General features: G+C 43.8%; 1 protein-coding gene across 3 annotated transcripts in view; it reads left to right on the top strand.

The window, feature by feature from the left end:
- SEC24D (SEC24 homolog D, COPII component) overlaps positions 1-15,387 on the top strand; it is a 153,457-nt gene that overhangs the window by 57,203 nt on the left and 80,867 nt on the right. The window lies entirely within an intron of this gene.

Raw genomic sequence — 15,387 nt, 5'->3', positions numbered from 1 at the left:
CTTCACATGATTGGCAAGTCACCACCCCGCACAAGATCCGCACGCTCATCTCCTGAAATACTCTGTGCTGCTGTGAACTCTGCTCTTACCATTACGTGGTGACTTGCCAATCATGTGAAGGTCTTATTGAGGACAGGAGTGGAGGAGAGGTACAACTGAGCTACGTAATGGTAAGAGCAGAGTTCACAGCAGAACTGAATCTGCACGCTCATCTCCTGAAATACTCTGTGCTGCCTTAAACTCTATAGACAGGTCAGGATCCTGTTTCTTTTAAATGCTGCACTGTAGCGCAGCCTTATATAGTGGATCGAGCGGGTTCCCCATCAGCATTTAAAAGAAACAGGATCCTGACCTTTCCACAGAGTTTAAGGCAGCACAGAGTATTTAAGGAGATGAGCACGGCTGGCCACGGGCAGCCGGTAGTTTTTCCGAGCCGTGCTCCCATTATAAAATATATTACCGTAATTACATGTGTTCACCCGTCATTACGGCAGCGTTGCTAGGCGACGTCAGTAAATAGTCACTGTCCAGGGTGCTGAAAGAGTTAACTGATCGGCAGTAACTGTTTCAGCACCCTGGACAGTGACTACCGATCACAATATAGAGTAACCTGTAAAAAAAAAAGACGTTCATACTTACCGAGAACTTTCTGCTTCCTCCAGTCCGGTCTCCTGGCCGTTGCCTTGGTGACGCGTCCCTCTCGACATCCGGCCCGACCTTCCTGGATGATGATACAGCCCATGTGACCGCTGCAGCCAATCACAGGCTGCAGAGGCCTCTGCAGCCAATCACAGGCTGCCGCTTCAGAAAAGAAGGTCGGACTGGAGGAAGAAGAGGGACTCGTCACCAAGACAACGACCGGGTACGTATAAGAAATGCTTTTTATTTTATTTTTAATCAGAAGCCTCTATTCTCTATCAGTGATTGATAGAGACAAGTGGCTGCCGATTTGTATAATATTTTTGACCGGGTTCGGTCAAAACGGGTTCGGCCGAACCCGGTGAAGTTCGGATTCGCTGCGAACCGAACTTTTCCGGATGTTCGGACCGAAACCGGGTTCGGTTGTCCAGGTTCGCTCATCTCTAGTTGTGACCAATCAGCGTCATACACTTCTCTCCATTCATTTACACAGCAGATAGCGATATAGCTATATCGCTATGTGCAGCCACATACACACACCGTAAAGTTACTGCAGTGTCCTGACAATGAATATACATTACCTCCAGCCAGGACAGGATGTGTATTCAGAATCCTGACCACTTCTGTGGCGTCTGTGTGAGACTACAGCACAGCACAGCGAGATCTCGCTGTAAATGACAGTTTACAGCGTAATCTCGCGAGACTACGCCTGCTGTGCTGTAAATTACAGAGAAGTGCCAGGATTCTGAATACACATCACGTCCTGGCTGGAGGTAATGTATATTCATTGTCATCACACTGCAGTAACGTTATAGTGTGTTTATGTGGCTGCACATAGCGATATAGCTATATCGCTATGTGCTGTGTAAATGAATGGAGAGAAGTGTATGACGCTGATTGGTCAGCGTCATACACTTCTCTCCACAACGCCCACTTGGCCATATAGTAAAACACGCCCAGTTGTCCATTGAGAAACTCATTAGCATATAGCTAAAATAGGTCATAACTCCGTCAAAAATTATTGTTTTTCTAAATAAAAAACACTGCTGTAATATACATTACAGCGCCGATCACATCATGTACGATATAGGCCACTTATGTGGTGACAGAGCCTCTTTAACTCTTTTTCTTTTTACAGTACAATGAGGTATTCATTTATTGCCGATTGTTTAGTATTGTTACCTAATCGTTATTACATGTGTGGAATATTTGGAAAAAGTGTTCGTTATGTTTGAAGGTGGAATGTTTCATATTTGGTGGTTTTTTTTAGAGTACTTTCGTAGTTTTATGTTTTAGTAACCAATTCAAACAAATTGCACAACTGTTTATTTCTCATTGTTTGGACATGAAAAGAAGGAAAAGGTAAGACAATTTTTTTCAGATGTTCCCCATAAGGATATGTTCACACGGCCTATTTTCGGCCATTTTTCGGGCCATAAACGCCAGAAAATCGGCCGAGAAAATCGGAAGCAGAACGCCTCCAAACATCTGCCCATTGATTTCAATGGGAATACGGCGTTCTGTTCCGACGAAGCCGTTTTCCATAGACTCTATTGAAAAAAAGCTCCAAAAACGCAGCGAAAATCGCGAGTGGCACAAAAAACGTCTGAAAATCAGGAGCTGTTTTCTCTTGAAAACAGCTCCGTATTTTGAGACGTTTTTGACTCTGCATGTGAACATACCCTAAGGGTATTTGCACACGATAACTGCAATTACGTCTGAAATTACGGAGCTGTTTTCAGGAGAAAACAGCTCCTGAATTTCAGACGTAATTGCATGTACTCGCGTTTTGCGGGGCGTCTTTTACGGACGTAATTTGGAGTTGTTCTTCATTGGAGTCAATGAAAAACGGCTCCAATTACGTCCCAAGAAGTGTCCTGCACTTCTTTGATGAGGCTGTATTTTTACACGCCATCTTTTGACAGCGACGTGTAAAAAGACAGGTCGTCGGCACAGTACATCGTAAAGCCCATTGAAAGTAATGGGCAGATGTTTGCCGACGTATTGGAGCCGTTTTGTCAGACGTAATTCGAGGCGTAAAACGCCTCCATTACGTCTGAAAATAGGTCGTGTGAACCCAGCCTAATAGTTACATCTATTATAATTAGCAGCAGGATTGCTGCTAATCAATGATTTCTGTTATCTCTTTGTTTGGGCGCTGCTAGGCAATGCCTTTAGTCTGAGTCTGGATTTGGTCATCATTTAGCTTAGTGTGGTTTATTAGGACGGAGTCCTTTTCTTGGGCCTATTTATACTTCAGGCCTGGATTGCTCAGGTGCTGGTTATACTGTTTCTGTCATGTACTAAACATGTGCGATCCATAGACCTCCTGTTTTGGTCCATGGTCAGACTGAGTATGTGGTCCAGAAGTTCCTCAATTCTAAGTTGGTGTCTTTGTTCTTTTCTATGTGTTTGTCTGTACTGTGGGACCTGAGAAATCTAGTTTTTGTATTGTGGTTTTATGTGTATCATGGGATCAGTAGTTCTACTGGTTTGTTTGCCTTTCCTGTGCATTTTGTCTGCTGCCAAGCTGTTGTCTTACCCTGCTGTGGGATATTATTCATATAGGGTCAGTGAGTTCTGTTAATTCTTGTCCTCTGTCTATTTGTCTGTTAACTACTTGCATGCTATTCATCTACTATACACGCCATTTATGCATCGTCTCTATTTTCTACTACTTTCAGTATTCGATTGCGCTCATCCTCTGGTGAGTTACTTGTGCCTTTTATTTTCTGTCAGTGTTGATGCATGCTTCACCCATGTAATAGCGATTGTCTGGTGTTGTGCTCTTGAGCACCACTAGCGGGGTAACATTATAACCAGCCCCACCGGGTGCCGCATCATGTCTAATCCTAATCCTGTGCAGAGTTTGACTGATCAGATTCAGACCTTGGTTTCTGTGATGGCGAATGTTCTACCTCGGTTGATTTTTCAGAAACCACTTACTCATAATATGCAGGGTGCTGATGTTACTCCTGCAGCTTGTCCTGAACCTCGTATGAATTTAATTAACTATTTTTCTGGTGATTGTTCTCTGTTTAGAAATATTTGTGGGAGTTGTAGATTGTATTTTTCTTTGAGCCCTAGATCTTTGGGGTCAGAAACCCAGAGAGTTGGAATAATGAATACTTTGTTGCAAGGGGATCCACAGTCTTGGGTTTTTAGTCTGGAGATCCTGCATTATTAAGTGTGGAGGCATTCCTGTCAGCTTTTGGGGTTCTCTATGATGACCCAGATGCAGCTACTTCAGCGGCTGCTCATCTTCAGGCTTTGAAACAGGGAGACAGGACAGTTGAGGAATATTCAGCAGAATTTAGATGGTGAGTCACTGTTAGTGATTGGAATGATGCTACCTCCTGTAGTCAGGATCGTTTGGGCCTTTCTGACCAGGTAAAGGATGCCATGGTACAATTTCCCTCGTGTGATTCTCTTAATAGCCTTATGTCTTTAGCCATCAATATTGACAGGAGAGATTAGGGAGAAAAGGTCAGAGAGGGAGACTGCTTTGTGTCATCCTGTTGATGTCTCTTATCCTAGTATGGCTAGGAGGAACCAATGCAACTGGGTCCCCTGAGGCTCTCTAATTCACAGAAGGGTGACGCAAAGTCTTGGCAGTGTACTCACTGCAGTATATGAGTACACTCACTAATATACATTCCGGTCCCCCGTTGCTCTGATTTATGAGATTTTAATCTATTTTAATAGCACTGGCGAGGGACCGGAAGTCTAGTTGCACAGTCTTCTTTCATGAAAAAATGACCCTTTTTTAATTTGACTGGCCCCGCTGTAATCTATGTACAAGCAGTAACTACTGCTTGTACATGGAGTACAGCGGGGCTGGTCACATGACGAAGAGTCGTGTTATCATGAAAGAAGACTGTTCTAATAGACTTCTGGTCCCCCACCAGCGCCATAAAAGTCTATTACAATCTCATAATTAGTGCGACGGGGGACCAGAATGTATATGAGCGTGAGTACTCACATACTGCAGTGAGTACACTGCTAATACTTTTCGGTTACCACATAAACCTTTTAAGTTGTCAGTAGGAAGTGTCCACTGTGAGGCTTTTTCTTTGCTGTTAGTTTGCTATCCCTCCTATCCAATTATTTTGGGGTAACCTTGGTTATTACTCCATAAGCCAGTGTTTGATTGGACTTCAGGAGAATTAGTGCGGTAGGGAAAGTTTTGTTCAGGGAGATGTTTTAGTTCCTCATTTCTAGTTACAGTTACGAGTTTGCACCGTCTGCCTGCTAAGTTTAAAAAAAGTGTGGATGTTTTTTGTGAAAAACAGGGTGATGTTCTTCAACCTCATAGAGAGTATGACTGTTCCATTGATGTGGTTCCTGGTTCCAAGGTCCCCAAGGGGAGGATTTACACCTTGTCCGCTCCTGAGACCCTATCTTCTTTCATCATTCTTCCTGATAAAATTGTGACAGGACTAACACAGGATATTTCTGATTTAGTTTTGCAGGCTCAATCTCAGGCACCTTCAGAGAAACCTACCCAACTGTTGTTTATTCCTAGTAACCGTAGACCTGCTGTTCTTTTAGAATGTCATGGTAGCAAGTTGGCGGGTCACCTACATATTGAACATATGAATCTATTGTATCTGACAGGAGTTAACACATTGTGGATGGATTTTGGAAGGCCTTTGTGCAAATTCAGGTATTGATTTGGGTTTCTCCACACCTATCATCCACAGACCAATGGTGAGACTGAGAGAGTAAACCAGACACTAGAGCAATATCTCCAGTGTTACGTTTCAGAACTAAATGATGATTGGGTCTAGTTTTTGCCATGGGCAGAGTTTGCTTTTAACAATTCATGTCATGCATCCACTAATGTCTCTCACTTTTTCTGTAATAATGGCTTTACCCCAAGGCATCTTCATTTACCGGCAGTGTGAGTTTTGACATTCCATTGCTCAGACTGAAGATTAAGATGTTGAAGTTAGTGTGGAGTAAGGTCCATGGAGCTTTGGACTCAGCTGCCCTTCACGCTAAACGCAAGTGTTATCGCCACTGCAGGCCACATAAGTTCAAAGTGGGAGATAGAGAGTGGTTGTCCACCAAAAATATCCGGTTAAGACAGGTTGGGGCCTAGATTTTTTGGTCCTTTTAAGATTTTAAGACAAATGAATCCAGTTTCCTTTATGTTGGATTTAGCACAAAGCATGAGAATACCCAGGACTTTTCAATGTTTTCTTTTTAAGCCTTTGTCTACTTTCAGAAAGGCGATCCATAGACCTCCTGTTTTGGTCCCTGGTCAGACTGAGTATGTGGTCCAGAAGTTCCTCAATTCTAAGTGGCGTGTTTCTTTCATGTGTTAAACTCTTTCCAGATTCTAGTTGGTATCTTTGTTCTTGTCTATGTGTTTGTCCTTACTGTGGGACCTGTTGGTCCTCTGAGAGATCTAGTTTCTGTATTGTAGCTTTATGTGTATCCTGGAAGCAGTAGTTTCACTGGTTTGTTTGCCTTTCCTGTGCGTTTAGTCTGCTCCCAAGCTGTTGTCTTACCCTGCTGTGGGATAGTATTTAGAAAGGGTCAGTGAGTGCTGTTAATTATTTTCCACTGTCTATTCATCTGTTAACTGCTTGCATGCTATTTATCTGCAATCCACTCCATTTATGCATCGTCTCCATCTTCTACTGCCGCCAGTATTCGGTACCGCTCATTCACTGATAAGTTACTGGGGCCTTTTTGTTTTCGATCAGTGTTAATGCGTGCTTCACCCATCTGGTAACGATTCTCTGGTGTAGTGGTCAACAGCCACAGTACAACAATAACTATGCCAACCACATGGTCCCTCTAATAGTGCCCCATAACCATGACAGCTGATGTACCCCACAACAGTGATAGCCGCAGTGTCCTGTATCAGCTATAGCCACACTGCTGCACAATAGACTGCCCCAATTCCCAAACACTTACCTCTTCCATGCCACTGCTACTTTCTTTGCACAGTCAGATACTGTAGCACTGATTCAACAACCACTCAAAAATAACTGTCTTATAAAAGTCAATGGGTGGGGATGGTTTGTCACCAATAATTTTTTTCGCCATGGAAGAGAATGGTAATGGATTGAAATATATGTTGTATATGATATCAGACCGTAGTGTTTAAAAAAACGCATCCAGAGCAGATTGTTTAACAAGACCCAAAGACAAGCTGTTATCTTTATTCCTGTAACACACATCCTGATAGAATGAATGTAAACTGATGCATTGTGGCAACCCTACTATAGAAATGTAAAGGATCCAATGATAGATTTCATTTTTTCTGTGTTTTCCTTGTTCTTAAAATACATGACAATGAAACATGAGGAAAATATATATTTTTTTATTTGTAGCTCACCTTTGCAATATTCAGAGCTGGAATTAAACGGGATGAAGTGTTATTTCTCCAACTAGACTGCCCATTTTACTTGTGATCTGTGTACAGTATGTAGTATCTGGGCAAAACGGAACTCTGGTATCATATGCTGCCAACAGTATGTTGTCAGACTCCCTCCCTCTTCTGAATGTAATGTATGTGATGACAAGTTAGAAAATCTGTATAAAATGCCAAGCAGGTATGGAGGTCATTTGTCTGTCATTGTTAACGCAGATAAAGGAACAAATAAATACAAGATTTGCTTAGCAACTATCTTCACTAGCAGATCCACTATGACGTGAGGCTTGCATTATTATAATTAGACATAGTGATGTGGGATCCCTTCTTTTTACTTGGAGGTCAGCCCCTTGTGTTATCTTGCTGCAGCCACAGTTTGATGAGCTATAACTGGTGACAAGGGCCGTGTTACAAAGAACAAAGATGCACATGAGTGAGAGCTTATCCTACAATCCTTCATGTGATTCAAGTGCTTTTATGTTACACCAACATGGAAACAAGATAAGGTTCCGGAGGTTTTGCTAGCTTAATGGTAGTAAAGGTAGAAAAGCTTTAAAGATTATGTACACCTTTGAAATCGTTTATTTTTTTTCAGTTTAATAAAAATGTCTATCAGTGTGATTGGTGCAACAATCAAAATACTTTTTTATTAAAAATTATTTGAACTTTTTGAGATCTAGCTGCTTTGTATCTAACGCTGAAACCTCTATCTGTCAGGTCCGCGGGACTGACGGGTTTAGTGACATGCAGGCTCTAGCTGCTATCGATCACATCTAAGTTCATAACTTAGATGTGATCGATTACAGGTGGATCCTGTGTGTCAGAGACACGCAGGACCTGCTGACACTAAACCCATCAGTCTCATGGACCTGACAGATTCAGGTCTTAGCGCTAGACACAGCTGCTCTGTATACAGAATACAAAGCAGCTGTATCTCAAAAAGTTTAAATAATTTTTGATAAAAACTATTTTTAATGTTGCACCAAACACACTGATAGACATTTTTATTAAAAAAAATAATCCTGCATTTATTTTTTTTACATTAGAATGTTTACACTACCGTTCAAAAGTTTGGGGTCACCCAGACAATTTTGTGTTTTCCATGAAAATTCACACTTATATTTATCAAATGAGTTGCAAAATGACTAGAAAATATAGTCAAGACATTGACAAGGTTAAAAATAATGATTTTTATTTGAAATAATAATTTTCTCCTTCAAAATTTGCTTTCGTCAAAGAATGCTCCATTTGCAGCAATTACAGCATTGCAGACCTTTGGCATTCTAGCTGTTAATTTGCTGAGGTAGTCGGGAGAAATTTCACCCCATGCTTCCAGAAGCCCCTCCCACAAGTTGGATTGGCTTGATGGGCACTTCTTGCGTACCATACGGTCAAGCTGCTCCCACAACAGCTCTATGGGGTTGAGATCTGGTGACTGCGCTGGCCACTCCATTACAGATAGAATACCAGCTGTCTGCTTATTCCCTAAATAGTTCTTGCATAATTTGGAGGTGTGCTTTGGGTCATTGTCCTGTTGTAGGATGAAATTGGCTCCAATCATGCGCTGTCCACAGGGTATGGCATCAAAAATAGATATTGGGATGCACTCCTCAATCAATTGGCGTGGTGCTAGTAAGGTAGGGACGACAGTCCCACAATATTGGAAATATATAACCCCAGCACACACAGAGGTACGCAAAAGATCCAGATGCAAACAAATTTAAGTTTTATTGCAACAAAAGATGGTAAAGTTGAGGTGGAAAGCGACTTGGTAAAGACGTTTCGGCCGACAATATCCGGCGGACAACCCATACCAGTGATATCATCTTACAGCGACCGTGACAAAGGCCGAGGTTCGGCCGAAACGTCTTTACCAAGTCGCTTTCCACCTCAACTTTACTATCTTTTGTTGCAATAAAACTTAAATTTGTTTGCATCTGGATCTTTTGCGTACCTCTGTGTGTGCTGGGGTTATATATTTCCACAGGGTATGGCATGGCGTTGCAAAATGGAGTGATAGCCTTCCTTATTCAAAATCCCTTTTACCTTGTACAAATCTCCCACTTTACCAGCACCAAAGCAACCCCAGACCATCACAATACCTCCACCATGCTTGACAGATGGCGTCCGGCACTCTTCCAGCATCTTTTCAGTTGTTCTGCGTCTCACAAATGTTCTTCTGTGTGATCCAAACACCTCAAACGTCGATTCGTCTGTCCATAACACTTTTTTCCAATCTTCCTCTGTCCAATGTCTGTGTGCTTTTGCCCATATTAATCTTTTCCTTTTATTAGCCAGTCTCAGATATGGCTTTTTCTTTGCCACTCTGCCCTGAAGGCCAGCATCCTGGAGTCGCCTCTTCACTGTAGACGTTGACACTGGAATTTTGCGGGTACTATTTAATGAAGCTGCCAGTTGAGGACCTGTGAGATGTCTATTTCTCAAACTAGAGACTCTAATGTACTTGTCTTGTTGCTCATTTGTGCATCGGGGCCTCCCACTTCTCTTTCTACTCTGGTTAGAGCCTCTTTGTGCTGTCCTCTGAAGGGAGTAGTACACACTGTTGTAGGAAATCTTCCGTTTCTTGGCAATTTCTCACATGGAATAGCCTTTATTTCTAAGAACAAGAATAGACTGTCGAGTTTCACATGAAGGCTCTCTTTTTCTAGCCATTTTGAGAGTTTAATCGAACCCACAAATGTAAAGCTCCAGATTCTCAACTAGCTCAAAGGAAGGTCAGTTTTATAGCTCCTCTAAACAGCAAAACTGTTTACAGCGGTGCTAACATAATTGCACAAGGGTTTTCAAGTGTTTTCTAATCATCCATTAGCCTTCTAACACAGTTAGCAAGCACAATGTACCATTAGAACACTGGAGTGATGGTTGCTGGAAATGGGCCTCTATACACCTATGTAGATATTGCATTAAAAACCAGACGTTTGCAGCTAGAATAGTCATTTAGCACATTAACAATGTATAGAGTGTATTTCTGATTAATTTAATGTTATCTTCATTGAAAAAAAACTGCTTTTCTTGCAAAAATAAGGACATTTCTAAGTGACCCTAAACTTTTGAATGGTAGTGTATATTAAAACGTTATGCGTCCACAGATTTTATGTCGTCATGGCTACAATGTTCTCATAAATACATAAAAAATTATCTTGGTGCACCACTTGTACTGGCCTGCATAGGATGCAAGGCAGTGATATACTGAGGGGAAAATGCTCAGGAACCACCAACCCACCTCAGGACAGCAGGGGCTATTTATAAGTGTCTGATCAACAAACTGAGCGCTATTTGGTTAGTGTATAGCACTATTATATTGCTGTCATACTGAGGCTTATTTGTATACTGGATGGTAGTTTTTGAAGGATTATTGTGATTCCACTACTTGTAATTTTTATGTAATTATACATTTCATTTCTGTAGCCTCTTTTTTTCCCGAGAATTTTTGATTATTAAGACCAAAACCCAGAATCCACAGGCCTTAATAGGGCATTTTTAGCTGATTAACTTACTAAGGCTCTGTTCACATCTGTATTCTATATTTCCGTTGTTCTGCTCAATCATAGGAGCAGAACAACAAATATAACAGCAGTAACGGATCCGTTGCATGATTGACACCAAACGAACCCCAATGGCTATATCAGAGTTTGTCAGTATACTGTCATTGGGGTCTATCGTTATACCAGACAAAATAGCGCAGAATGTTGCACTGTTTTGTCTGGCATTTTTGACAGGATCTGTGACAAGGGCTCCTAACAGAGTTTCCAACGCAGTTGTGAACAGTATAAGGCTACATTCACACGACAGTGAAAAACGGCTTTCTAATGGCCGTCACACGGCCGTTTTCAGAACAGTAAAGTTCTATGGATGTATTTACGTGGCCGTTTTTTTTAACAGGCCGTGAATATTGGCCGTCAAAAAATAGGACATGTCAGACGGCTCTCATAGAAGTCAATGGATCAGTTTTTATCTGCCGTTTTTTAGGAAACAATCACTGTAACAGCCGGTAAAAACTGATCCCGGCCAAGTACTTCCCCGCACACGCTACTTTGAGCGCTGAGCCCGGGGAAGCCCTTGACATTACTGTCCATAAAAGGACAGTGATGTCGGGCTTTCAACAATTGTATCCCCGGCCAGAGCATTGCAGGATCTCTGGCTGGGGACTTCAGTCTTGTAGCTAGCACCTCTCCATGTAGATAGCACACCCCTAGATAAAGATAGCAAGCGCCCCGCCCATCCCCCGTAGATAGCGCGCCACTGTAGCTCCCTGTAGGAGCGGAATCCCCAGCGGCCAGACCCTGCTCTGGCATGGGATTCCGCTCCTGGAGAAGCCCCCGGCGTCACCATCCATTTATGGACAGCGACGTCAACGTGTTACTCCTAGAGCGGAATCCCCAGTCAGCTCCGGCAGAAGATTCAGCTCTCCTGACGTCACTGTCTATATATAGACAGAGACATCAAGGGCTCCGTCTATGAGCGGAATCACTGGCCCGCTCTGGCAGGGGATTCCGCACTCCTGACGTCACTGTCCATATATGGACAGAGACATCAGGGGCTCCGTCTATGAGCGGAATTCCCGGCCCGATCTGGCAGGGGATTCCACTCTCCTGACGTCACTGTCCATATATGGACAGAGACGTCAGGGGCTCCGTCTATGATGAATTCCTGGCCAGAGGGATTCCGCTCCTACAGTGAGCTACAGTGGCGCTATCTACAGGGGAGGGGGTGGTATCTACAAGGGTGGTGCAATCTACAGGGGCGTGTGCTGTCTACAGGGGGTTTTATCTACAGGTCGGGGTGCTATATGGGGGTGTGGCACTATCTACAGGGGACACTGGCGCTATCTACATTAGCACTATCTACAATGGGCACTGTGGCATTATGTGGGCACTGTCACGTTATATGTGGGCACGGGCACTGTAGTACTATGTGGGCACTGTGGTACTATGTGGGCACTGTGACACTATCTATAGTGGGCACTGTGGTACTATATAGGCATTGCCACTTTATATGTGGGCACTGGCCCTATGTGGGCATTATCTACAGTGGGCACTGTGGCACTATCTACAGGGACATTGCAGCACTATCTACATGGACAGTTGATCAGTTTTTAATGGCCGTTTTTTTTTTCACTGTTTGCCTATGGCTATATTCACACGACAGTGAAAAAAAATGGCCATTAGGAACTGATCAACTGTCAGTTTTTCATGGCTGTTTTTCATCAGTGTGTCTCCAAAGTTTTATCCATTTGCAGTCCGTCTGTCCGTTTTTAATTGCCGTTTGACATTTTTCATCCGTTTTTCATGGGCGTTAAAAAAAACTGATGAATTTCATTTGTCAGGCTTTTTTTGTCCCAACCCCCTGAAAACAGCCAAAGGAAGGTCATTGTCATGATTCTTTCACAGCCCCTGTAGATGATGGCACCCAGACCCCCTGTATATGATGACACATAGCCCCCCTGTAGATGATGCCACACAGACTCCCTGTAGATTATGCCACAAAGACCCCCTCTATATGCCACACAGACCCCCTGTAGATGATGTCACACAGCCCCCCTGTAGATGATGCCACACAGCCCCCCTGTAGATGATGCCACACAGCCCCCCTGTAGATGATGCCACACAGCCCCCCTGTAGATGATGCCACACAGCCCCCCTGTAGATGCCACACAGCCCCCCTGTAGATGATGCCACACAGCCCCCCTGTAGATGATGCCACACAGCCCCCCTGTAGATGATGCCACACAGCCCCCCTGTAGATGATGCCACACAGCCCCCTGTAGATGATGTCACACAGCCCCCCTGTAGATGATGCCACACAGCCCCCCTGTAGATGATGCCACACAGCCCCCCTGTAGATGCCACACAGCCCCCCTGTAGATGATGCCACACAGCCCCCCTGTAGATGATGCCACACAGCCCACCTGTAGATGATGCCACACAGCCCCCCTGTAGATGATGCCGCACGCCTCCCTGTAGATGATGCCGCACGCCTCCCTGTAGATGATGCCGCACGCCTCCCTGTAGATGATGCCGCACGCCTCCCTGTAGATGATGCCACTAGCCTCCCTGTAGATGATGCCACACGCCTCCCTGTAGATGATGCCACACGCCTCCCTGTATATGATGCCACACAGCCTCCCTGTATATGATGCCACACAGCTTTCCTGTATATGATGCCACACAGCCTCCCTGTAGATGATGCCACACAGCCCCCTGTAGATGATGCCACACATCCCCCCTGTAGATGATGCCACACAGCCCCCCTGTAGATGATGCCACACGCCTCCCTGTAGATGATGCCACACGCCTCCCTGTAGATGATGCCGCACGCCTCCCTGTAGATGATGCCGCACGCCTCCCTGTAGATGATGCCGCACGCCTCCCTGTAGATGATGCCGCACGTCTCCCTGTAGATGATGCCACACGCCTCCCTGTAGATGATGCCACACGCCTCCCTGTAGATGATGCCACACGCCTCCCTGTAGATGATACCACACAGAATCCCTGTAGATGATGCCACACAGCCTCCCTGTAGATGATGCCACACAGCCTCCCTGTATATGATGCCACACAGCTTTCCTGTATATGATGCCACACAGCCTCCCTGTAGATGATGCCACACAGCTACCCTGTAGATGCCACACAGCTACCCTGTAGATGATGCCACACAGCCTCCCTGTAGATGATGCCACACAGCCTCCCTGTAGATGATGCCACACAGCCTCTCTGTAGATGATGCCACACAGCCTCTCTGTAGATGATGCCACACAGCCTCCCTGTAGATGATGCCACACAGCCTCCCTGTAGATGATGCCACACAGCCTCCCTGTAGATGATGCCACACAGCCTCCCTGTAGATGATGCCACACAGCCTCCCTGTAGATGATGCCACACAGCCTCCCTGTAGATGATGCCACACACACCCTCCCCCACCCTCCCTATAGGAATTTTCAGGGACTGTCTCTGTAAATTCTGGACAGTCCCGGAAAATTCACTGCAGTTGACCACTATGTACCATGCCCCCTGTACTAGCGCCACACTACCCTTGTAGTGAGCGCAACAATACACTACATTTAACTTTCGGTTGCCCTTCATACTCACTGATGCAGCGCCGTCTCTCGTCCTCTTCAGGTGTGGTCTCTCGTCTGCACGGGATCTGCCAAGGCGGCGCGATGATGTCATCGCGTTGCCTTAGCAGAACCCGTGAAGACGAGAGACCACACCTGAAGAGGACGGCGCTGCATCAGTGAGTATGCCAACGATAGCCAGCAAGGGAACTGGTAGTTCCCTTGCCAATCCCCATGTCACAGATCCGTTTTTAACGGTTGTTACATGTATTGACAGCCATTAAAAATGGATCCATTGACTTCTATGGGGGTCGTCTGGCCATGAAAACGGCCAAAAATAGGACATGTCCTCTTTTTTGACGGCCAATATTCACGGGACGTTAAAAAACAGCCGTGTGAATACACCCATAGAACATCATTGTTCTGAAAACGGCCATTTTTCACTGTCGTGTGAATAAGAGCTAAGGGTTATACTGTGTGTCAGAGGGACACTGGAGTCACTGTCAATCTAGCGGACTTATGAATTTGGCTTTTAGCGGCGCTATACAGCTTCTATGTCAAGTGCATAAATAGAAGCTGCATCGCAAAAAGAGAAGAACATTTTAAATAAAAGTTGAATTAGAAAAATGTTTTTAAGCACAAAACACATACATTTAATAAAGGCTGCAAAGGTTTACATGGTCTTCAAGAATGAGTTGAACAATGACGAGACATTTTCTATGTGCAATACTTTTTTTTTTTTTTTTTTCAACAGATGGAACAGATTTTTATTAGTCCAAAACAATCATTTTGTTATCATAGACTTATTAGTTGTTTTGGCCAATGAGTGTGCATCTATGGCACGTTTTTACAAAATGAGTTTGTACGGTGTACATGAGAACAGTTAAATGCAAATCTTTACCACATACTTTTAATGTACTTATTAATGCATCTATTATAGGGCATTTCAGCTCTTTCACTCTCTCCCTATACCTATAATATTCCTCTCTGTCTCTTTTTATTCTATGCCCGTGAAAACATAGCTTTATACTTTGGTATACTCATGTGATGGGGCTCCAATTATTGGTGATACAGTGACTCCTAGAGAGAAATGTTGGAATAACAATGTATTAGTGAAGTCATGTTTTTATAAAATATTGCAAATCAATTATTGTTGTTTCTATTATAGACATATATTACTCCATAGAGAGTAGTGGAGAAAACATTTGTCATTCCAAAAGTAGCAACCAAAAAAATAATTTCTCAATGGGATACAATATTCAAAAGTCAAGTTCTATTTTATTTA

Source organism: Rhinoderma darwinii, chromosome 1 (genome assembly GCF_050947455.1).
Source record: "Rhinoderma darwinii isolate aRhiDar2 chromosome 1, aRhiDar2.hap1, whole genome shotgun sequence".
In the NCBI taxonomy this organism is placed as follows: domain Eukaryota; kingdom Metazoa; phylum Chordata; class Amphibia; order Anura; family Rhinodermatidae; genus Rhinoderma; species Rhinoderma darwinii.
The sequence above is the reverse complement of the archived record's forward strand: the minus strand, read 5'-3'. Positions and strand labels throughout refer to the sequence as shown.